The following is a 24949-nucleotide window of genomic DNA, read 5'->3' as shown; positions in this document are numbered from 1 at the left end:
ATTCAACCTATAATGCGTAAGTTTCTTTCTTTTACTAAATCTATCATAAAATGTTAATGCTAAAAAGTTTGTGGAGATTTTCGTTTGGCGAGAAATATGCACGATTTGTACTAAAATGAAATGAGCAGCATTAATTTTTGTTTCCCCTCAAAAATACGTGGCATGACTTCTTGCGGTATATGCTGTTGTTAAGGATTTGCGTACGAGGTAAGCATTTTCTTTATGTGAAAAAACAAAAATTCTTTTATATTGCCAACAAATCTAGATCAAGATTTGTATACAAAAAAAAGGTTAAAGTTACCTGACTCAATGAGAAAAGGTTTTTCTTTTTTCCCTTTAATTTAATTTGGCAGTCTTTTTTTGCACAAACTGTCAAAACCAGATTCAAATTCTTCTTCTCTCCATTAAACTATTTAAAAAAGATCTCTTGAGTTTTCCCCGCCTTAACATAATTTCGTTTTTATTGATTTTCGAACTTTATTCCAGGATTTTTTACATTGATGTAACATGCTTAAAATGACATGCTTTTTGAAGGAAAACTCAGTTAACTCCGTAAAAACTGAAACCAAATAAATGGTATAAATAATCTATTGTTTTATTTGGCATCAATTTTGAAAATAGATTTTTTTTAAATAATCAATACTTACGCACTTGATAAATCATAAAATCAATACCAGTAGAAATGTTTCGAGAAAAGTAAATTAATCTAAGTTTGAAAATTCCATAAATCTCAAAGAATGTATATTGATAACTATTTGAAATTATGCGCATTATGTTTTTATATTGAACCAAGCAACTGTAGTGGTATTTTATTTGATTAAGAATGTATTGAAATGGAATATATACTGATTTTTATGTAAACATGGAAAATATCACTGCTGGCGAGCGATATTTCATTGGAACAAGCTTATATTATTAATTAAAATTTGAAGTAATACGTAGTGTAGTCAACTATTAAAAAAAGCTGTGCAAATACATTCGTAAAAATATTTTTGTAAAAACTTCAAGTTATAATGTTCACTTTAATGAAATTTTGATATAAAAACTCGCCTCCTTCAGCTCTAAAAAATTGTTCAACTTTGATATTTACTTTTTTGTCATATAGTTAGCTCTTTATTTGAGCTTAGTGAAAGAAACGGGAAAATTTAAAGCAAATAACTTATTAAATATTTAAAAAAAAAAACATAAAATTCAACAAATAGCAATAACAAACAATCGTTTGGCTGCGCCAAACGATTGTTTAAATTCGAAAACGGTGCCTAACAGGAATAAAGAAACAAAAGATGTAAAATGTCTAGAATTTTGAAAAAAAATCACAAAAAAGCACACAAACGAAGTTTTAAGTTTCGATTAACAAGCCTTAAGAGTAAACAGAAAACATTTTGTCGTAGGCTAGATGGAGTGCAATTTATTTTGAGTTTCTCCATTCGCTACCAAAAATTTTTAGGACAATCGCTAATTGGAATTGTTATGTCCTCGAAAGGAACAGCATCCCAACTTGAGCACTTGCAGCCTTGGTAGGCGAATGAACTGCCTCATTGTCTGCAATGCCTACGTGGCCAAAGATCCAGCAAAAGAGAACTTCGAAATTATTATGTTTGAGCTACATATTGTATATAAACGCATTACCCTCCTTTGCGTCGCGCACGCGCAGTCGGGTAAAAAGGTAAGGATATATCACTAAAGGATGGCTATTGCTGTTGTGAGGGACGGCTTCCACCGATCTTTTTCAGTCAATGTAGATAACTCACTTTCTATGATTTAAAGAGGAAATGATTTTAAGGCTAAGAAAATGACCATGATTTCTGACGTAAAAATCGAACAAGAAGTAATTAACTAACGAAATTATGTTACTACTTACTGTTACGAAGCTTACATAGTCGTTTATTTAGATCTGTATGATGTGGATAGTTGTTCCTTACTTCATAATATACTTGCTGGTAAACTGAATTAGTCATAGAATCTTTCTGAAATTTATCAAAGTCATGGAGATATTTTGATAAATGTTTTCGGCAAAGAAATATGCAGACAATTCACATAATGTTTGCTTTGTTGAAAAAACTGATTTGTTTTATGCATTGCCGTAATGAATAGCGTCTCTTCTGGAGACTCATGTGATTCCACTAGCTAAGGTATGATGCTAATGATTTGAATGTTGTAACATTGATTTCCCATGTGCCAGAAAATGTCGAATCAATGACATTTTCTTCCGCAGAGTTCGGAATTAAGTGTCCATGAATTTATAATTTAAACTAATTTTAGGATTCTTAACTACAATTCTGTTGCTGTTAAAATCAGGATACGAAACATTCATTTTAACATGCAAAATCGAAATATAACAATTTAAAATTCTTTTATCAAAATAAAATTAATGATTTCAGTTTATTTTGCTATTTTATAACGCATTTCTGTATTATATTGTATATTGAGGTGCAGGTCCATGAACTCAACTGATACGACCGGCGTACTAATATCGCGAGGGTCATGGAATCGATCCTGCCATGGGCAAGAAAATGTGTTTTTTTTAACATGGTAAATCGCATAGTCCTAGGAATTATTTCTCAAGGTTGTTTTTGGTTTGTATGCCATAAGAGTAAAACATAAATTTCATATTTTAGCGAAAAACAAACAAATCACATTTCGGCTCATATTAACCTAAACCAAATTTTTAAAATTGAAAATAATAATCAGCCGCCCAAATATGTCAGTTTCTTTTTTCTTTTTAAATTAGTAAATAAATAAATCAAGTCTAAATTAGAAAAAAATAACTAGGCCGAAAGGTTTTTTATTACTTGTGATAGGAAAGAGGGGATACTTTATTTAGAATGTGACATCACCTTTGACCACGACAATGATGTCCGAAACAAACTACCCTAGGTTTCAACACCTACTATGTGGAACCCTTACAAGAACCCTAAAAGGAAAAACGAGAAAGGAAACACAACTGAAAGTCTATAAGGACGGTGCCAAGCTTACTATGTGGCTCCAAGACATGGACTTTGAACACTTAAGAAACTAGTAGAATTCAAGCAGCAGAGAAGAAATATTTGCGATCACTGAAAAATTGCACTGTCCTAGACAAAATAAGGAATGAACCTATTCGAAGGGAATTACAGGTATTCAGCCTCAATGAAAGAATTACAGAATATCGCAACGATTGGAAAAGCCATTCGCGACGTATGACAAGAGGGAGACTTCAAAGAGCTGCCTTTTATCACAAGAAGAAGGGACAAACGAGACCGTGGTAGGTTCAGGAAATGGTGGGGCGACCAAGAAACCGGAACAAGCTATATGTCTAATACTTGATGATGATGATAGGAAAGAAAACAAGCAAAAAGTATTTATAAAGATCGTTAAGAGATCTATTTTAAGGAAAAAACTGAATTAAAATAACGAACATACATAAATTGTAGCCAATCATTTTTAAAGAACTTTTTCAGAAGTTATCTAAACAAGCTTATATGAAAGAACTGTGATGTCACTCGACCTTTGAATCAATTTCATAAAAGGATGATTTAAATATTTAGGGTCAATGTAATTTAAGTAATCTGAAGGGGAAAAAACTCTTTATTTCTATGCAGTGCGTTCATAATTTTTAGCAGAATTTCTCTCTAGCTAACCGAAGAATCATAGTTTTCTTTCTTTTTAACAAATATTTGACTGAAAATGAACTGAAAAACTGATGTGATGGGCAAAACAAAAGAGCATAAAATAAAAACTTATCAACATACTGTTTGTTGTCTTGTTCAAAAACAATCCAAGTTTGAGTATTTACTCAAAATTTGAGTTTAGGAAAGAAATCATTCAATAATTTCTGATTAACATTATACCATGCGAATTTTTCTTCTTCTTTTTATGCCTTTAGATATTTAAATTTCCTGATAGAACCTTTTTCTAAATTTCTAAGGAAAAGTACTCCCGTTTAAGAACAATAGTTTCAGGAAAAATGGTCGAAATTACTTTCTGTAATTATTGGAAAGCTTAAAGCTGTGCAATTTCATTTGAGTGCATTGGAAATCTTTTGTTGGGATGATTCTCTCTATTGTGAGAAATTAAACTTCTTTCGATCTATTTTTATATTTTTCTTTATTATCGTCTGCGGTTCTAAAGTAAAATTACGCCTTATAACAATTGATTGTTGGGGCGTTTTAGTGGCCTAAAAAAACTTAATCTCAACTGCTCGTATTCCTCTTGTGAAAGTTTGAGATTGGGAAAAAGTAATAATAAAAAGGAAGAAATTGTTGTGTAATTGTGCAATAATTACTTTACGATTACAAAAAATCAAAAACTTTTTTGGGTTTCGTTCCACTTGACACAACTTCTCAGAGTATTGTTAATCTATAGGATGCGGCATATCAACCTCCCGAATTTGGAGAAGGCGCTTTACGAGCTGTAGTTAGAATACGGTGGTGGAAACGGTATCGATAGCAATATGACATTTTCTTCCGTAGCAATGGCATCGTCATGCGTTGTGAAAGAGCATATTCACAATTTTTTTTTTCCAGCAAGAATTAGATATTTGGTCGCAATTCGTCCGACATGAAACTGTTTGGCGAGAAAAACTATTCACTTTGTGCGCGATTTTTCTTACATTCCTATTAAAAAATCTCTAGGCAGCGGTATATTTATGAACGAAAAATGACAATAAACATTTATATCAATAAGATTATTTCTTGAAAATAAGCAATTAATTAATAAACTAGCATGTTTTAAAATAACAACAGTAAGTATGCAATTATCAACATCATTTAAAAAAGGCATTTACTACGTATGCATTTATGAAAAATAACTTCCATATACAGTGCCGACAAAAAAAGAAAAAAAATGTGCGTCACTGGACGCTCGGAAGAAGTGATAACTTTCATAGGATTAAATTACTATCATTATTTAATCCTATGAAAGTAACAATTGGCTTATGGTCGCTATAATAAGCAACGAAATTTTTGCATTGTATGTTATTTAAAAATCTTTCAAAGACTGCATCAAGTACATTTCCGTGACTTGTAGTGGCTTCTTCTGGCTTATTAATCATTAGTAATTGAAAATTTGGATTGTAGAAACGATACTAAATTTTTAGCTCGATCAGAAGCAAAATTAACAAAACAATCTCCGGTTAAAATTAGAGGAATTGTATAATAATCGGAACTAATGTCATATACGCCACCCTTGGCGACTTTTTCCTGCTGGGCCAAGAAAGCGTCGCCAAGAAAACGATTTATGACGACATAGGTCATACATCGTTCCTACCGATGCTTTTTTAGCACCAACAGGGAAAATTCAGATTAAAAAACATGATCAAAGCACTTCAGAACACAATATAAACAACATAAAACCACAACAAAAAACATCGCAAATATACGCTTCAAAAATACCAGAAACTAGAAAGTTTTTGTACATAAAGAACAATTACTAGAAAGTATTTAAAATGCTTAAATTAACAAATTACTGTAAACAGCTGACCAATGAAATATGTACCAATAGAAATAAAAACTATTTTCCAACATGCATTTCATCGAACAAAAACTTTTCTCATACTCTGCTAAAAAAGAGCAAAGCGATTCATAGTGCGATGTTTAAAGCGGAAAACATTCCCAAAATCAATAACAATTTCAGCCAAAAAACGCTTAGTTACTCAAATTTTGATGTATGAAAAGTAGAATGTCTCAACAGAACATCTCAAACATAAACAATGCAAAAATACCATACATTAATTTGTTATCCAGACATGCTTTCAAAATACCTATTATATTTTATGTAAAATAACACCTTCATATTTTTATAAAATGCAAGAGTCAGCATATTTTCAGAAATGCAGTACCTAAAGGAGGCACGTTTATAGAATAATTCTAAATAATTCATGGCATCGATAAGAATTAACTTTTAGAATAAAATAACCGTACTATTTTTGTAAAATTAATTTACGTACAGTAAAAATAAAGTTAAAAACTACAAGAAACCCTCAAGATTTTTTAAAAACAAAGAATTTCGGGTGAGAGTTTTTTTTTTTTTTTTTTTTAATTCTAAAAAAAAGAACTCACTTTTTTATGGTATAAATCCTCACGCTCAGTTTCAAACAAAACAACATATGACAATGGCCTATTACAGATACACACCAAGTTGGAGTTTACTTCTAATTAACGTTCAAATTTGAAGAAACTGGCATTTTATAATATTCATCAAAACACAACTACTGAATTTAAACTAACACAAAATAAGCTTTCCTGTAAGGTATATTGCACGGAAAAACAAGAATCTCTCCTGCGTGAAACCAATAACAAGTAAACAAGTTTGAACAGATCTAAGATTGCATTCAGGTCGCCAAACACAGGTTAGTTTCGGCAGGGATGCCATGCTTAAAAAATTATCGCCTCATTGGCGAGAAAAATATTTAAATTTTGTGCAAAAAATCATATGTCGCCAACTCGGGGGGGGGGGGGGGTACATCACATATGTAATAGATTAATTGACGGGTCCGCTGTTTCTAAATATTTCGCTTATCAGAAAAAAACAGTCAAACTTACGAAACATTTGAGATTTTATTCTGTGATGAAACAAATTAAATATTTATTTATTATTTTTGTTTTCTCGGCCGTCCCCAACCCCCGCGTTGCGGAGTCTGCCGGGATGAAGTTCGTTTCAAATATGTACACTTTGTCACAGTTACAAACCCTAAATGAAGCGAGATATTTTTAGTAAAACTAATCGCAAAAAGGTTTTTGTTTTGAAAATAGATTTAAGGATTAAATGCTGTTTTGATATATATTGTTTCAATGTTATTGTCATTATAGTGTATTCTTTAACTCACCTTTCGTTAGGAGATTGCGTTATGTTGCAAAGATCATCCATCTTCTGTTAGTTTCATTCCTTTTTCTACTATCACTTAACGATTAAAGCTGACCCAAAGCGTAAAGAAACAGAATTTCCCCGACCATGCGCGCTTTTGCCGTATGCGCGAACGAAAGGAATGCCAGACGAGAGTTGCGCCGTTACGCGCGTTATGTCACAAAACGGTTCACCCTAACATAAGAAGTTATCACTTGAAAAAAAAAAAGAAGAAGAACCGACTTCAAAATTGCTTTAAATGAAAAATAATTTTCTTCTTTGATCACCATTCAGACTACTTTTAAACATAAGTTTTGATGTCGGCGCAAAAACAATAGATTAAATGACGCGTCGTTTCTAAGTATTTCGTCTATGAGAAAATACACTCAAACTTACGAAACATTTTAGATTTTACTCTGTGATGAACAAATGAAATCTTTATTTATTATTTTTGTTTTCTCGATCGTCCCCTACCTTCGAGTTGCGGAGTCTGTGGGGATATACCGTATTACCCCGCATTAGCCGACATGCAGGAAAAAAGCGAGGTTGACCAGCGTTCCGGGAAATTCGAATTTTTCGGCATGCCGGATAATTCAAGTTTTATTTTGAAACCACACAAAAGTAAATTTTCCCCTCTGCTTCAACCGTAAAGCAAACTCTACAAAGAAAAATGATAATAAATTCCCAAAGTAATCTCCTTTTCACAAACGAACCAATAAATTACAGGTCAACGAGATGAAAAAATTCGTGGTAGTTTGATGATCTTACTATAGTTAATAAATATTTTACAAAAGTAAACTGTCTATTAATGCTAATAAACTGATCTATACCGCCGGTCTAATCACAAAGATGGAATCTGCAGCTGAGCTCAAAATGAGAAATCTGATATAACTTTTCAAATATTTATGCCTCCATGTATTTTATTTAGATGCCACTTTTTCAGGAATTTTATTTTAATGTTTCCCATTCATAAATATTCAAAAAACAATGTGTTTAGTTAGTATATGTTACAAAGAATCACCTAGTAACAATAATTTGGATAAAAAGTGTAGATACAAATTATACTCACGTGCTTAGCTCACCAGTATAGAACTTAAATTATTTTTTTTAAAAAGTTCAATATATAATTGTTATAGTATTGAATTGTTATAATTTTTTTAACCTTGTTTTTTCCGGAATGCTGGAAAAGATCAGGAGAGAGTTGGTGAAAATCTAGTGACCCTCATATTTTGCGGCATGCCGGCAATGCGGGGTAATGCGGTAGTTTGTTCTAATTATGGACACCTTTTCACGGTTCAAAACCCTTAATGAAGCGAGATATTTTTAGCATACCTAATCGCAAAAATGTTTTTGCTTTGAAAATAAATTTAAAGATCAATACAGTTTTAAAATGTTAATTGTAAATAAACAAACAATTAGGTTAAACTTAAATCTGAAACGATAAAATTTGCGTATTATTACGAGCAGGTAAGGATCCATATTTTGCCCCGCCCCCTGCAAAAATCATCAGGGACCCTAACCGAACACTTTATTGGATCCCCCCCCCCCCCCCAAATAACTAACTTTTTAACGAGTGATTGTTTTAAAGTTAAAGTCAGTTTAGATTTTATTTTGTGATGCACAAATTAAACATTTATTTATTTATTTATTTATTTTTTGTCTTCTCGGCCGTCCCCAACCCCCGCGTTGCGGAGTCAGCGGGGATGAAGTTCGTTTGAAATATGTACACCTTGTCAGAGTTACAAACCCTAAATGAAGCGAGATATTTTTAGTAAAACTAATCGCAAAAATGTTTTTGTTTTGAAAAATAACTTATAGATTAAATGCTGTTTTGAATATATATTGTTTCAATGTTATTGGTATTATATTGTATTGTTAAACTCACCTTTCGTTAGGAGATTGCGTTGTGTTGCGACGATCATCCATCTTCTGTTAGTTTTATTCCTTTTTCTACTATCACTTAACAATTAAAGTTGACCCAAGCAGTAAAGAAACAGAATTTCCTAGAGCATGCGCGCTTCCGTCGTATGCGCGAACGAAAGGAATGCCAGACAAGAGTTGCGCCGTTACGCGTTATGTCACAAATCGGTTTACCCACCCGTAATGAGTTATCACTTCAAAAATAATGTTTACATGTGGTTGTCAATTAAAAACCGAACATGCAAACTTCTTGTCATGAGTTTACTTGGCATGCTCACCCTTATGATGCGAGACAACTGGAACACAGTGTAACTGACCATTTTTTTTTTTTTTTTTTTTGCCGGAACTGCATGATGAAGAACATATTCATTAAGTGACTACAAAGTCTTAAAGCACTAGACCGTGAGCTTGGAGAACCGTACAGTAATCAGGCTCTAAGTGAAAACAAATTTTAATAAAACGTCCTCCCAACCTGCACAACTAAAGATTTCACAGTACAATATTTCTGCATACTAGTAAGTAGATGTGCTTGTAAATCTCCTTCGTCCCCATATGTCATGGTGGGCGTTCTTCAACTGCGAAAATTATGATATGGTACCACTGATCTTAACCTGAAATCTTCCAATGACCAATTGACAAGTACGTTGGCAAATAGTGTATGAAGTGATAACTACAATTAGCCAGAGTGATGCGGAAAGTTTATAGACCTTAAGTATAGCGTAAAATCTTGGCACACCGTACAATAGAACGAGTCAAAATACTTTTAAAGAATGACAGATGAAAGCAGTAAACTCAGCAACTTTGAATCTTCCTAAAATCACATTTCAGTCTAATCTGGTTTCTGTGTAAAACTAATGAATTGTGACATTAAAGCGACATGGAATAAATCTGTACATAAAGACGCATAAGAACTTTTTTGTAATGAATATTAATTTGTTATTCGTTTTCAGCCTTAACCGTAGCTACTAGATCTGAATTCGAACACATCTGACTAAAGAATTACCTATTTTGCTAAAAGTTTTTAAACATGACTTAGATTGACATCTACAGTATTGACAATTAGACGCCTAATTGAGTCATTTCCGTAAGTCATTAGAGCATTAAATTCCAAAATATTTTTTTTTTTTTTTTTTTTGAATGAAAGCAAGTGAGTGGGGAGGAGGAACAGAAGAAACTGCTATTTAATTCGAGATTTTTGATACGATACATGTCGTTTTGTTTGCTTTACTATTATTTGCAATTTTGTAAGCTAATACATTAAATGAATAAATGTAATTTTATTTCTCCCGTCAATTATATCAAATAAATCAATTTTCATTCCTCATTAAATAATTTTCCCCCAGAAAACTTTTTCAGATAAAAGTCTAAACATGATAAGGAGTTTCTTGAAGAGAAATGACAGCACCTCGTTAATGCTCCGATACACCTGTTAAAACTTTTCACAAGTAATTGCGTCGTAAAAATCGACGAACTCGCGCGTTGTTTGTTGACACAGTCTATGTAAACAATTGAAACGAAGATCGATACATACAGGAGCTTTAAGATTGTGAGGTGATTTATTCAAATTTAAACTTTATACGTTATAATGTACTCTCCAACATAATTGTTAACTTGCTGTAAATTTTCCACAACTAGTATGAGGGTTAGTTTTTATGTAGAAAAAAAAAGGATTAGGCTAAATTTTATGCATACTGAAATAATAAAATGTTAAAGTTAAATCATCCAATCTTAAAAAAAAAAAAAAAAAAAAAAAATGGTTTTTCAGGCGTATTAAAAAATAGGGTAAAGAAGATCTTCAAATACCTACGAAGTAAGATTCTTTTCATGAATAATTTGTCTTGTTTTTGTTAGTACTTTCTGTTGTGAATTTAGAAAAATTGAAACGGATTTCGTATAATATAACACCTAAAAGTCGTTGAAACCGATACGAATTGGAATTTTCTTTGAGTGATTTTCTGCAAGTAAGAAGACTGAAAGTAAATTGCTACCTATCCTATTTAATATAGTACGATTTCTTTACAAATGGAAGCTACTTTTCAAATATTTCTACATTTGAATCGATACATACAGGAAGTATAAGGTTTAGTTTTCACATACAAAAAAAAAAAGTCACAGATTAAAGTTTGTAAAATTCAATTGTTTTACCAATGTGTAAGAAGTTTTAGCCAATTAAGATTAGTCTTTATATTATCTTTAAAGATGGATTCATTTTATTCCACGTTTATCAAGTTTAAGTAATTCTGATCATCATATTACCAGTTTCGTTCAACCTTTTGATACAAGAAGGCCAACCAAATTATAAAAAAAAAGTAGCTTTATAAAAGTGCTCGTTAAAAATATATCAGAATTTTCAATGCCGCACTTTTCAATAATTTTAATAGATAAACCTCTCAGCAAACTAAAAGTAAAAATCTGCTGTGGACCCCTCACTACTTCCTTTTACGTCTATTAAATAATAAATGTTTTTCAATTTCGCAAAGAAATAAGTGCGTTTATTCATGCAGGCATGCTAGGAGGAATACTTCATAAATGAATTGCTTTTTAGAAAACTTTCTACATTAGACATATAAAAGTACAGTATAATACAGTTCTCCCATCCCGTCCCCCCCCCCCTCCTAGTGGTGCTACTATTATATGTAACATATGAGTTACTTAAATAAGTTTTTCTTTAAACATCCTGGTTCCAGTTAAAATTGTACGACTTATAAAATAAATAAATAAATAAATAAATAAGAAAATACAGTAAAACGTGTGAAGTTGACCACCTTTGAATGTTGACCACCTGGCTAAGTTGACCGCTTTTTTTCAGGCACGGAATTAGCCTTTATCATATAAATCAACCTCTCTAAGTTGACCACTTATTCAAGTTGACCACTAAACTATTAAAATGATTGAAAAGTACGGCACTGAAAATTTTGATATATTTTTAACGATTTCTTTTCATAAAGCTACTCTTTTCATTTGGTTGACCCTCTTATAACAAATGGTTGAACGGAACTGGTAATATGATTATCAGAACTACTTAAACTGGCGAAGCGTAGAATAAAATGAATACAACTTTAAGGCTACAGTGGACTTCTAAAATAGCAAAAATCACCCAAAAACTCGATTTTTCAGTTTTGACTTTTTTTTATGCACTAAAAGGTGCTCTATCTCATGCAAAAAGAATTTTTCATATTGCAGCAATTTTGAATGAGCTTTGATCTAGTTTTGTTTTCTTAATTACGGGCCACGCCCCTTTGTTTACATTTTGTTACGTTGCATCAACTGTCAAATTTTCAGTGTTTTTTTATGCCACGCATTTTGTTCAGTTTTATTGTTAAAGAAATTAATCTAAAATATTATTTATTCATTATATCATTGAATGGCAACACAGTTTTAACTGTATCTGTATTCGCGGCGAATGTTTATGTTTACAACACGTTTGATTTTGCTCAGCGTTTGTTATCAACTGCTCGTTATTTTTACCGTCTTTTTTGATTACGAAAGCATTTTCCAGTGCTGAATTTGCTCTTTTTTTCTTGAAATGGATTTAATTACATCCAGATGGAAAAAGCCGAAGGCTCGTCCTTCTAAAAGAAGAAAGCAGTTAATTGAAAATCTGCGAAAGGGTGCCAAAAAAGCCAAATGTCTTGATGAAGTTTCAGCTCCTAAAGACAATCCAGATAGTGTTTCAATGGAAAGTCGAGAATCAAGTTATGTGTTAACACATAAAGAAGTATGGAAGCAGCTGCTTCAAAATGTTCCATGCAAAACTTGTGGAACAGAATCGCTTTTAATAAAACAGCACCAATCCCTTGGTTATTCTGTAAAGTTGGAACTGTATTGCAAAGAATGTGACGAAAAATATGGCTGTGCCTTCTCAAGTGTGAGAGAGAAGGAAAACAATTCGTTCGACATTAACAATAAGCTAGTGAGTGCATTCCTAGCTATTGGAAGAGGACATGCTGCAATGGAGACTTTCTCTTCCATTTTGAACATTCCCACCATGGATAGAAAAACGTTCTCTAAATGCCTCCACAATTTAAGCAAAAAAAAACTTAGAATTCAAGCAACGAATTCTGGAAGTATCTCGCGAAACAGTTAAAAATGCTCACATGGAACTTGACCCTGCTATACAAAGCGATAGTATTGTGAATATAACTGTGTCATTTGATGGCACATGGCAGAAACGAGGCCATACATCGAATTTAGGTATAGGTATAATTATTGATGTTTTAACTGGTCTCGTCGTAGACTTCGAGATACTCTCGAAGTATTGTCAAAGTTGCACCATGGCAAAAAATCAGTTGGGGGAAAATTCTGCAGAGTTCGCTATATGGTATGAAGGCCACTCTGCCGACTGCGATAAGAACGTTGATGGAAGTTCTGGCTCAATGGAAATGTATTCAGCGAAAATAATGTGGGAGCGTTCCGTTCAAACATGCAGAATGCGTTATGTGTCCATTTTGAGTGATGGTGACTCTCAAACGTTTGCAATGCTGAAGGACAGTAACATTTACGGAGAAAGTGTTGTAGTTAAGAAAGAAGAATGCATAAATCATGTCTCCAAACGACTTCGAACTTCCTTAAAAAAGGTTGTGACTGACTGGCGCATAAAAAAAGTTACTCTAGGGGGGAAGAAGAAGGGAAGTTTAAAAGAGACAACCATCGCAAAGCTGCAAAGCTATTATAGAAAAGCTATTAAGGATAATGCCCCTGATGTTCAAAAGATGAAAACAGCAATATATGCAAGCATCATGCATTGCTCATCGACAGATGCCAAGCCGAAACACGGGAAGTGTCCTGTTGGTGAACAATCCTGGTGCTTCTACCAAAGAGCAAAAGCACAGAACAAACGACCAAAACCACACACTTCAATGAAAACCCATTTGTCCGAAAAGGTCTTTGAAAAAATAATGCCTGTTTATCAAAGACTCGCTTCAGAAGAAATCTTGCAGCGCTGCATCGCGGGCAAGACTCAAAATCTAAATGAGTCTTTGCATAGCTGCATTTGGAGAAAGTGTCCTAAGGAAACCTTTGTTTCTAGGACGCGTCTTGAAATAGCAGTAGTTGAAGCAGTTGAAGAATTCAACTTGGGACACGTTTAAAGCATTGCAACTGAAATCGGAGGTTTTCGTTGATCAGCCTGAGGACTTGAACGGCAGTTTTTCAATGACGATTGCCAAGAAACGGGATAGTAGAAGGGTTTCACAGAGAGCTCGCATTCAAAGTAGCGAATATAAGCGTAAGCAAATACAAAAAAAGCAAAAGAATAAAAATAATAATGATTCAAGCTCATATGCTTCTGGCGCATTTTAACCTTTTGGTTTTAGATTATGTTCAGAATGAAGTGATTTTTTGAAAAATAATGCTTTTTCATACATATTTAATTTTTTTATCCTTTCAATGTTAATTTTGAAGTGGTTGGGTGTACTTCTTACAACTTTTTAAATGTTATTGATAATCGAGTGTTCATTTTGTATATAATATTGTTGTACACATTGCAAACAGTTCATATTTCCCAAGCAAACTGGTTAAAAATTGACTCATTTGTTTTGTTTTTTCGTAATTCTTTTCCCTGATTTGATGTGCGAAGAATTGTACTCTGTTCTGCATTCATTCTGTATAAGCATATCAATATAATTAGTTAAAATTCCAGATTTTTTTTAAGTTTCTCTACATATTGCAATTAATATTAGTAAGTTTATTTAAATTTAAAGTAAATTTTAGGAATAATTTTTATAAAAAGCTGTTTTATTTGTGTCGAATGTGCATTTTTGCTGCAAATTGCAACACTATCGAAAGAAATATTATATTTTAAAATCAGTGTCATTTCTTTTGAGCTTCAAATACATAATTTCTGAGCATAAACACAGTTCATTATTTCCTAAGCAAACGGATTGAAAATAAAAACTTATTTGATTTTTCTGTAACTATTTTCCTCAATTGTACGTTCGCAGAATCATACACTGTTCCGCATTTGTTCCTCATACATATTACTATAATTCATCAAAATTGCACTATTTATGTGTTTCTGCAACAAAAAACAGTTATTACTATGAAATTCATGGAAATTATTAGTAGATTTTAGTAACAATTTTCTGCATTCACATTTTTAGATGAAAAATGCGTTTTTCCTCGAAATAAAAATTTTGCCTCAAATTGAAAAACTGACACAGCTCCTTACGCTGAAATTTTAATTTAAACCAAATGAAACTTTTCCCCCCACATTTTGTAAACCAATACCAAAAAGTTAATGGGAACAAAGCCTGTAATAAGTTAGTTGGTATTTTGTTACAGTCATTTTAGCCTTGCAACGTACTCGTTGCTGGTTGATTTTCACTCTTTTTCCCGCGAAACATGATTTTTATGCCATGTACTGAAATTAGATAAGAAATTTGCAAATTTTTTCCCATTAGTTTTTAGAACAATAATTGTGGAGTTGAAACAAACTAATAGTTTTTTGATTGTCCAAAAATTTTGGCGTAAGGAGCTTTTTTTAATTTTTTAATATAATAACAATTATTTTTTATAAAATTGAATATCTTACATTACGCTTAATATTTTACAACCATTTTTGATTTTTTTATTACTATACCTGAGTATGAACAATACCTGTAAGTTACAGCAATGTAGCCTTTTTTAAAAAAAAAAACAAATTGAGAGTCCACTGTAGCCTTAAAGATAATTGTAAAGACTAATCTTAATTGGTTAAAACTTCTTACACATTGGTAAAAAACAGTTGAATTTTACAAACTTTAAACCCTGATTTTATTTATTTATTTTTACTAATCCTTATACTAGTTGTGCGAAATTTACAGCACCATTAACAATTATGTTGAAAAGTACATAATAACGTATAAAGTTTAAATTTGAATAAATCACCTCACAATCTTAAAGCTCCTGCATGTATCGATTTAAATGTAGAAATATTTGAAAAGTAGTTTCCATTTGCAAATAAATCGTACTATATTAAATAGAATAGGTTGCAATTTACTTTCAATCTTCTTACTTGCAGAAAATCACTCAAAGAAAATGCCAATCCTTATCGGTTTCGATGACTTTTTAACCGACTTGAAAAAGAAGGTTATGATTTCGTACTGTGACTTTTTATATATGTTTTTTAATTATTCCAACATACTGGACCGATTTGAATTTTTTTTTTTTTTTGGTTGAACGGGTATACTTCCCAGATGGTCCCATTGTAATTTGGTCTGGATCTGATAAGGGGTCCCGAAGAAACCCAACAAACTTTAAATTTCATACGTCACGGTCACGTGGTTTTGCTGTGATCGGTGTATTTTCCACACCTAAGGTTTTGGCTTTCTCTTGAACGATATTTAATTCTCGCGGCACATGGATGATTAATTTTCGCAACGCTGCGCCGCCTGTTAATTTTTTATTATAGGTGTTACTAATGTATATTTATTACTGCGTAGCAAAGCAGTAAATTAAATATATTTTGCAACTTTAATAGTTGAATCAATTACCTTAATATTTTATTTACTAATAAATAACTTTATTTAGGCACTAAAATATAAAGTTCTTTATTTAATATTCCAGGTTTTTAAATATATTTAGTGTTCAATTGAGGGGGAATTGAATACAGAACACCCCTCCCCCACGATTTAATTTATATTCTTTAATAATATACATTATAACTGTGTATGATTTTTGAAGTTTGACCAATATTCTGGATTTACTATTTCACGATGCCGCAAGTTCAATTTGAAATTAGGGTTATATTAATTAGCAGGCTTCAAAAAAGGAGGAGGTTCTGAACTCGTAGGATTTGTTTTTCCTTTGTACAATGTTAAATAAATACTCGAAGACGCCTGTACTAAAAAGCTTTTCTTCACAGTCGTCGGAATTCTCCGAGACGCTCGCCGTGTTATTAACACCACTAAAAAGCAAAAAAAATTACTTTTAAAATAAAAAAACCGCCTTCAAAAAATACCCAGGAACTAAAAAGCAAAATATAACTGATTACACTTACATTCTATTTCCTACCCAAACATAGAAATGAAAGTTATTTTACAATTCCAGTGCAAAAATCAACTAAACTAAACACCGAATTATAAAATTAAACACTGATTCAAATTACTATACGATGAATTATTTTAAACATCTAACTAATAATATACGATCTCTTAATTTTTAATAACCTATTGAAGTCGGGGGTCTCCTATAAACTGCTACCTAACGTAACCGCAAGCACCCGCATTTGAACTTGGTGCCTCTCCATCCGCAGTTAAACGCTCTACCACTGAACTAAACCCACATGCAGTCGAAAAAATAACATTCATGTATTGGAACGTAAGACAATGCTCTTTACAAATGAGAAAGCGGGTATATGATTTTATCTTTTACGCAGCTGGTTATGTGAATTATGCTAAATATGCAGACATATACTTGAAACACTATCTCAAACTTTTGAGTACATTATGCGATAAAAAAATTTAATCACATCAAACATCAGCTAAAACATCAGCTATCCAACGATCTAACGCAGTGACAAATTCAGGTGGTCTAGAACCTGTAGTGATTCAACGAAAGAACAAGTCTTGATGAGAGCAATGAGCAATACAACAATAGAATGCTAAATATTTACACCTTTTTGTCTCCCAGTTTGGAAATCACAATCCGTTTCTAATGAGACCTTTAACGTTCGGGCAGTAACATCAAAGGATATCCAAGGCCAAATCCAGTGTGATCCAGTTTTGTGGCATTTCTTTGTAAAGGAGGTAAACAATTATGTCTTTAGCTTCTGTTACGAGAGTAGTTACTATCTGTAAAGCTGCGTAAGCCCAAACCATCGTTTACACCGAATGGTATGAACAGTAAAGATGGAATAACAAATTGTTAAAAACTTCAGGTACGAGTTATGCGCTGATCCTCCATCAGTATTCGATGAATCTGGTTTCAGAAGTAAAGAAATCTTGTATCGTTAAAGTGCTATTATCTGAAGCAAAAGGTTGATCCACCATCACAGAACGAACAGCTGGTGTCATACATGAGGCAGTGAGAAGCAAAGGGATGTTAAGTGGACATTTTCAAGTTTTTAATAAAACGCGTTTAAAGAAAAAAGTCCTAGGTAGGCTTTCATTGATTTTCTTTTCTAAATCATGCTGTATACAAGCAACTACCAGGTCTACTAGTACCCACCTCTTGCCTCAAGATAGAGGAGAGGTTCACCAACCATTTGTACTGGTTATCTCCAAATTTTTACTTTTGCTACTTGCATCCCTTTGCATCTCACTGCCTCATATGTAATAGATGGAAGATACCTGCTTGATCATATTTTTGGTAATGATCTGTAAGCTTCAAGGAAATATGCCAGCAATGCAGTGTATAGGTAATTTGTAAGTATGGGAAGGCTAGTGTCATTTTTGATGGGTGCTAAGAAAGCACCACAGAAATATAATCTGCGTCCTATTACAACAGCCAAGCCTTCCGCTCTGGAAGACTTTCTTCGCCTCATATCTTGTGCTTGTTCTGAGGGGTTTATGAATCTTTGAAAAGTCTGTAAGTGGACTGAAGTTGCTCAATTATATGCACAAACTGTGTTAGACATAGCTGCAACAATAACGATTTTGCTGAGGATCTAGATTCCAAAAAAACATCTTGATAACAAAGACTTTTTGTTACAAGCTTAGGAGAAATCATTTGAAAGCAAAAAACAGTTCAGCGTAATTTTTCTGGCCATTTAATCAAATGTGCACCATTAGAGGGGGTCGGGGGGGGGGGAGGATAATATTTTAGTATATAATTTCGTTTTAGGAGGTGAGCTACTGCTCTTATGGGGTGGACAGTCCTGATTTAATGCATTTTTGATTTGCATGAAATAATACTTCTACTTCAAATAAAAGGGGGGGAGGTGAGGATTTATTTTATTTGGCGGAGGGGGGGGGGGGCTGTAGCTTTGAGAGGAGGTGCACCATCGATCTTGGAAGATGGACACACTCGATTTCTAACTTTAACTTAGCATAAAATAATGTTTCCATATGAAATGTATGGAGGGGGATTTAGGGGTACTGCTTCGTTTTACGGGGACAGGGGGGCTCTGTAGCATTGGTGGGTTATGTCATCCCTATTGGGGGTCAAATACCTTTAACGTCATGCTTTTAAATTTAGTAAAACATAATATTCTCAATTTAAATTTACTCTAAAATTCTGGAAAAATACCCAAAACAGCAATTTTTAAATGCCCCCTAATCCAAAACCCGACGCACAATGGGGTGGGACTTTTTACCTGTTCTTATTGGGAGGGTAATAAACAATTTGCACCAGGTTTAGCTTTTTATTTTTGGATGTTTGGGTCCGACCCCTATTTTTACTGTACTATATGTCAAATGTTCCTCAAAATAGGAATCGATTGAAGAAACATTCAGCGTATGGTAATATTCCGGCTGTTTAAAACTGCAAAGGGGGCACCCGGGGTTAACCGGGGATCTCTCGATCTGCAGTCGAATGCTCTACCACTGAGCTATACCCCCACATAAGGAGAGGAAAATTAATATCCTTGTATTCGAACGTATTTCCATAATTTTTACAAATGGGGAAGTCGAAACATTAAACGTTTGAAGATTAATCTGAGTATAGGAAGAATGAACTACATGAAACTCAGTTCGCAGCCAAATCTAGCATATCTGCTCGATTCAAAGCATTTGAAAGAATGTATGCACTAAATGATGTGATAATTCTTTCTCCGACTACATGATCTTCAGAATAAGAATCTGTAAAAAAAAAAAAAAAAAAAAAACATTGCATGATTAAATTCCAGACAGCGACAACCATACAGCAAGCACAAGGGCTTGAACTGGGTACCTCTCGATCCGCAGTTAAACGCTCTACCACTTAACTAAACACACATGCAGTCGAGAAAAAGTAACATTAATGTATTGGAACTTAAGACAATGCTCTTTACAAATGAGAAAGCGGGTATATGATTTTTTTTAAGAATGATAAATGTAAAGGAAACGATCAACATTAAAATGCGTGTGAAGAAGCATTCGTCATCACTGCTCCTTTAAAACCACTTGAAGAAATGTATGTTCTATGTGTTAAGATCCCTCTTTAAAAAATGTCTTTCAATTTTTTACACGATCTTCGTAATAAGAATAGATAAAAATTCATGTAACTGATTGAATTCTAGTTGATCACAAGTACTCAGAGGGCACCCGGGTTGGAACCGGGGACCTCTCGATCTGCAGTCGAATGCTCTACCACTGAGGTATACCCCAACGTAAAACTCTCGAAATAATTTCTTGCTCCTGCTTATAGTCATCGATCTACGATATTTACAAACACGATAGACTTCTTAAGATACATTTGATGAATAATCTAACTAGAGGAATCACGAATTAGTTAAAACTGATTGCGCATAAGAATCCCTTTTTTCTTTTACTTTCAATGCAGTTGAAAGACGCTTAAATTTAAACGCTATGATTTTTCTCTAAAAATACTTTTTTATGTCAAATGTTCCTCAAAAAAGGAATCGATTGAAGAAACATTCAGCGTATGGTAATATTCCAGCTGTTTAAAACTACAAAGGGGGCACCCGGGGTTGAACCGGGGACCACTCGATCTGCAGTCGAATGCTCTACCACTGAGCTATACCCCCACATAAAGAGAGGAAAATTAATATCGATGTATTCGAACGTATTCATATGATTTTTACAAATGGGGAAAGTCGAAACATTAAACGTTTGAAGATTAATCTGAGTATAGGAAGAGTGAACTACATGAAACTCAGTTCGCAACCAAATCAAGCATCTCTGCTCGATTCAAAGCATTTGAAAGAATGTATGCACTAAATGATGTGATAATTCTTTCTCCGACTATATGATCTTCAGAATAAGAATCTGTAAAAAAAAAAAAAACATTGTATCATTTAATTCCAGTCAGCGACAACCATACAGCAAGCACAAGGGCTTGAAATGGGTACCTCTCGATCCGCAGTTAAATGCTCTACCACTTAACTAAACACACATGCAGTCGAGAAAAAATAACATTAATGTATTGGAACTTAAATAATGCTCTTTACAAATGAGAAAGCAGGTATGTGATTTTCTTTAAGAATGACAAAAGTAAAGGAAAAACGATCGACATTAAAATGCGTATGAAGAAGCATTCGTCATCACTGCTCCTTTAAAACCACTTGAAGAAATGTATGTTCTATGTGTTAAGATCCCTCTTTAAAAAATGTCTTTCAATTTTTTACACGATCTTCGTAATAAGAATAGATAAAAATTCATGCACCTGATTGAATTCTAGTTGATCATAAGTACTCAGGGGGCACCCGGGTTTGAACCGGGGACCTCTCGATCTGCAGTCGAATGCTCTACCACTGAGCTATACCCCCACGTAAAACTCTCGAAATAATTTCTTGCTCCTGCTTATAGTCATCGATCTACGATATTTACAAGCACGATAGACTTCTTAAGATACATTTGATGAATAATCTAACTAGAGGAATCCCGAATTAGTTAAAACTGATTGCGCATAAGAATCCCTTTTGTCTTTTATTTTCAATGCAGTTGAAAGACGCTTAAATTTAAACGTTATGATTTTTCTCTAAAAATACTTTTTTATGTCAAATGTTCCTCAAAATAGGAATCGATTGAAGAAATATTCAGCGTATGGTAATATTCCAGCTGTTTAAAATTACAAAGGGGGCACCCGGGGTTAACCGGGGACCTCTCGATCTGCAGTCGAATGCTCTACCACTGAGCTATACCCCCACATAAGGAGAGGAAAATAAATATCCTTGTATTCGAACGTATTTACATAATTTTTACAAATGGGGTAGTCGAAACATTAAACGTTTGAAAATTAATCTGAGTATAGGAAGAATGAACTACATGAAACTCAGTTCGCAGCCAAATCAAGCATCTCTGCTCGATTCAAAGCATTTGAAAGAATGTATGCACTAAATGATGTGATAATTCTTTCTCCGACTACATGATCTTCAGAATAAGAATCTGTAAAAAAAAATAAAAAATACATTTTATGATTAAATTCCAGACAGCGACAACCATACAGCAAGCACAAGGTTCGAACTGGGTACCTCTCGATCCGCAGTTAAACGCTCTACCACTTAATTAAACACACATGCAGTCGAGAAAAATAACATTAATGTATTGGAACTTAAATAATGCTCTTTACAAATGAGTAAGCGGGTATGTGATTTTCTTTAAGAATGATAAAAGTAAAGGAAAAACGATCAACATTAAAATGCGTATGAAGAAGCATTCGTCATCACTGCTCCTTTAAAACCACTTGAAGAAATGTATGTTCCATGTGTTAAGATCCCTCTTTAAAAAATGTCTTTCAATTTTTTACACGATCTTCGTAATAAGAATAGATAAAAATTCATGTACCTGATTGAATTCTAGTTGATCACAAGTACTCAGGGGGCACCCGGGTTTGAACCGGGGATCTCTCGATCTGCAGTCGAATGCTCTACCACTGAGGTATACCCCCACGTAAAACTCTCGAAATAATTTCTTGCTCCTGCTTATAGTCATCGATCTACGATATTTACAAACACGATAGACTTCTTAAGATACATTTGATGAATAATCTAACTAGAGGAATCACGAATTAGTTAAAACTGATTGCGCATAAGAATCCCTTTTTTCTTTTACTTTCAATGCAGTTGAAAGACGCTTAAATTTAAACGCTATGATTTTTCTCTAAAAATACTTTTTTATGTCAAATGTTCCTCAAAAAAGGAATCGATTGAAGAAACATTCAGCGTATGGTAATATTCCAGCTGTTTAAAACTACAAAGGGGGCACCCGGGGTTGAACCGGGGACCACTCGATCTGCAGTCGAATGCTCTACCACTGAGCTATACCCCCACATAAAGAGAGGAAAATTAATATCGATGTATTCGAACGTATTCATATGATTTTTACAAATGGGAAAGTCGAAACATTAAACGTTTGAAGATTAATCTGAGTATAGGAAGAGTGAACTACATGAAACTCAGTTCGCAACCAAATCAAGCATCTCTGCTCGATTCAAAGCATTTGAAAGAATGTATGCACTAAATGATGTGATAATTCTTTCTCCGACTATATGATCTTCAGAATAAGAATCTGTAAAAAAAAAAAAAAAAAACATTGTATCATTTAATTCCAGTCAGCGACAACCATACAGCAAGCACAAGGGCTTGAAATGGGTACCTCTCGATCCGCAGTTAAATGCTCTACCACTTAACTAAACACACATGCAGTCGAGAAAAAATAACATTAATGTATTGGAACTTAAATAATGCTCTTTACAAATGAGAAAGCAGGTATGTGATTTTCTTTAAGAATGACAAAAGTAAAGGAAAAACGATCGACATTAAAATGCGTATGAAGAAGCATTCGTCATCACTGCTCCTTTAAAACCACTTGAAGAAATGTATGTTCTATGTGTTAAGATCCCTCTTTAAAAAATGTCTTTCAATTTTTTACACGATCTTCGTAATAAGAATAGATAAAAATTCATGCACCTGATTGAATTCTAGTTGATCATAAGTACTCAGGGGGCACCCGGGTTTGAACCGGGGACCTCTCGATCTGCAGTCGAATGCTCTACCACTGAGCTATACCCCCACGTAAAACTCTCGAAATAATTTCTTGCTCCTGCTTATAGTCATCGATCTACGATATTTACAAGCACGATAGACTTCTTAAGATACATTTGATGAATAATCTAACTAGAGGAATCCCGAATTAGTTAAAACTGATTGCGCATAAGAATCCCTTTTGTCTTTTATTTTCAATGCAGTTGAAAGACGCTTAAATTTAAACGTTATGATTTTTCTCTAAAAATACTTTTTTATGTCAAATGTTCCTCAAAATAGGAATCGATTGAAGAAATATTCAGCGTATGGTAATATTCCAGCTGTTTAAAACTACAAAGGGGGCACCCGGGGTTAACCGGGGACCTCTCGATCTGCAGTCGAATGCTCTACCACTGAGCTATACCCCCACATAAGGAGAGGAAAATAAATATCCTTGTATTCGAACGTATTTACATAATTTTTACAAATGGGGTAGTCGAAACATTAAACGTTTGAAAATTAATCTGAGTATAGGAAGAATGAACTACATGAAACTCAGTTCGCAGCCAAATCAAGCATCTCTGCTCGATTCAAAGCATTTGAAAGAATGTATGCACTAAATGATGTGATAATTCTTTCTCCGACTACATGATCTTCAGAATAAGAATCTGTAAAAAAAAATAAAAAATACATTTTATGATTAAATTCCAGACAGCGACAACCATACAGCAAGCACAAGGGCTTGAACTGGGTACCTCTCGATCCGCAGTTAAACGCTCTACCACTTAATTAAACACACATGCAGTCGAGAAAAATAACATTAATGTATTGGAACTTAAATAATGCTCTTTACAAATGAGTAAGCGGGTATGTGATTTTCTTTAAGAATGATAAAAGTAAAGGAAAAACGATCAACATTAAAATGCGTATGAAGAAGCATTCGTCATCACTGCTCCTTTAAAACCACTTGAAGAAATGTATGTTCCATGTGTTAAGATCCCTCTTTAAAAAATGTCTTTCAATTTTTTACACGATCTTCGTAATAAGAATAGATAAAAATTCATGTACCTGATTGAATTCTAGTTGATCACAAGTACTCAGGGGGCACCCGGGTTTGAACCGGGGATCTCTCGATCTGCAGTCGAATGCTCTACCACTGAGCTATACCCCCACGTAAAACTCTCGAAATAATTTCTTGCTCCTGCTTATAGTCATCGATCTACGATATTTACAAACACGATAGACTTCTTAAAATACATTTGATGAATAATCTAACTAGAGGAATCACGAATTAGTTAAAACTGATTGCGCATAAAAATCCCTTTTTTCTTTTACTTTCAATGCAGTTGAAAGACGCTTAAATTTAAACGTTATGATTTTTCTCTAAAAATACTTTTTTATGTCAAATGTTCCTCAAAAAAGGAATCGATTGAAGAAACATTCAGCGTATGGTAATATTCCAGCTGTTTAAAACTACAAAGGGGGCACCCGGGGTTGAACTGGGGACCTCTCGATCTGCAGTCGAATGCTCTACCACTGAGCTATACCCCCACATAAAGAGAGGAAAATTAATATCGATGTATTCGAACGTATTTATATGATTTTTACAAATGGGAAAGTCGAAACATTAAACATTTGAAGATTAATCTGAGTATAGGAAGAGTG

General features: G+C 33.5%; 10 non-coding genes across 10 annotated transcripts; all 10 read right to left on the bottom strand.

Annotated features, from left to right (window-relative positions):
- Positions 1–19149: 19149 nt before the first annotated feature.
- On the bottom strand, positions 19150–19220 carry Trnac-gca (transfer RNA cysteine (anticodon GCA)). Its single transcript has one exon. It is a non-coding gene; the product is annotated as a tRNA-Cys (tRNA).
- A 1055-nt stretch (positions 19221–20275) lies between these two features.
- Positions 20276–20347, bottom strand: Trnac-gca (transfer RNA cysteine (anticodon GCA)). The gene has a single exon. It is a non-coding gene; the product is annotated as a tRNA-Cys (tRNA).
- Positions 20348–21016: 669 nt separating this feature from the next.
- Trnac-gca (transfer RNA cysteine (anticodon GCA)) lies at positions 21017–21088 on the bottom strand. The gene has a single exon. It is a non-coding gene; the product is annotated as a tRNA-Cys (tRNA).
- A 308-nt stretch (positions 21089–21396) lies between these two features.
- Positions 21397–21467, bottom strand: Trnac-gca (transfer RNA cysteine (anticodon GCA)). Its single transcript has one exon. It is a non-coding gene; the product is annotated as a tRNA-Cys (tRNA).
- A 670-nt stretch (positions 21468–22137) lies between these two features.
- Positions 22138–22209, bottom strand: Trnac-gca (transfer RNA cysteine (anticodon GCA)). Its single transcript has one exon. It is a non-coding gene; the product is annotated as a tRNA-Cys (tRNA).
- Positions 22210–22517: 308 nt separating this feature from the next.
- On the bottom strand, positions 22518–22589 carry Trnac-gca (transfer RNA cysteine (anticodon GCA)). Its single transcript has one exon. It is a non-coding gene; the product is annotated as a tRNA-Cys (tRNA).
- A 672-nt stretch (positions 22590–23261) lies between these two features.
- Positions 23262–23333, bottom strand: Trnac-gca (transfer RNA cysteine (anticodon GCA)). The gene has a single exon. It is a non-coding gene; the product is annotated as a tRNA-Cys (tRNA).
- Positions 23334–23641: 308 nt separating this feature from the next.
- Positions 23642–23712, bottom strand: Trnac-gca (transfer RNA cysteine (anticodon GCA)). Its single transcript has one exon. It is a non-coding gene; the product is annotated as a tRNA-Cys (tRNA).
- Positions 23713–24383: 671 nt separating this feature from the next.
- Trnac-gca (transfer RNA cysteine (anticodon GCA)) lies at positions 24384–24455 on the bottom strand. The gene has a single exon. It is a non-coding gene; the product is annotated as a tRNA-Cys (tRNA).
- Positions 24456–24763: 308 nt separating this feature from the next.
- On the bottom strand, positions 24764–24835 carry Trnac-gca (transfer RNA cysteine (anticodon GCA)). Its single transcript has one exon. It is a non-coding gene; the product is annotated as a tRNA-Cys (tRNA).
- Positions 24836–24949: the final 114 nt, after the last annotated feature.

This window comes from Uloborus diversus, chromosome 6 (assembly GCF_026930045.1).
Source record: "Uloborus diversus isolate 005 chromosome 6, Udiv.v.3.1, whole genome shotgun sequence".
NCBI lineage: Eukaryota > Metazoa > Arthropoda > Arachnida > Araneae > Uloboridae > Uloborus > Uloborus diversus.
This window is presented reverse-complemented; position numbering and strand designations above follow the sequence as displayed.